Consider the following 538-nt stretch of genomic DNA (forward strand, 5'->3'; position numbering starts at 1 on the left):
AGGTAATCTCTGCCTAGTCAAGTCACCTAGTTCTTTGGTGAGCAAAGGGGGTTCATCCTCCCAAGTCTCATTACCAAATAACTTGTCATTTAGCTTCATGATTGCTCTAAGGTACTTAGCAACTTGCTCTTCAGTGACATTTTCGTCATCTTCAGAGGAAGAATACTCATCAGAGCTCATGAATGGCAGAAGTAAATCCAATGGAATCTCTATGGTCTCAGTGTGAGCCTCAGATTCCCATGGTTCCTCATTAGGGAACTCATTGGAGGCCAGTGGATTTCCATTGAGGTCTTCCTCAGTGGCGCTCACTACCTCTTTCTCCTCTCCAAGTTCGGCCATGTTGATGGCCTTACACTCTCCTTTTGGATTCTCTTCTGTATTTCTTGGAAGAGTGCTAGGAGGGAGTTCAGTGACTTTCTTGCTCAGCTGACCCACTTGTGCCTCCAAATTTCTAATGGAAGACCTTGTTTCAGTCATGAAACTTAAAGTGGCCTTAGATAGATCAGAGACTATGTTTGCTAAGCTAGAGGGGCTCTGC

This window comes from Arachis duranensis, chromosome 1 (genome assembly GCF_000817695.3).
Source record: "Arachis duranensis cultivar V14167 chromosome 1, aradu.V14167.gnm2.J7QH, whole genome shotgun sequence".
Lineage (NCBI taxonomy): Eukaryota > Viridiplantae > Streptophyta > Magnoliopsida > Fabales > Fabaceae > Arachis > Arachis duranensis.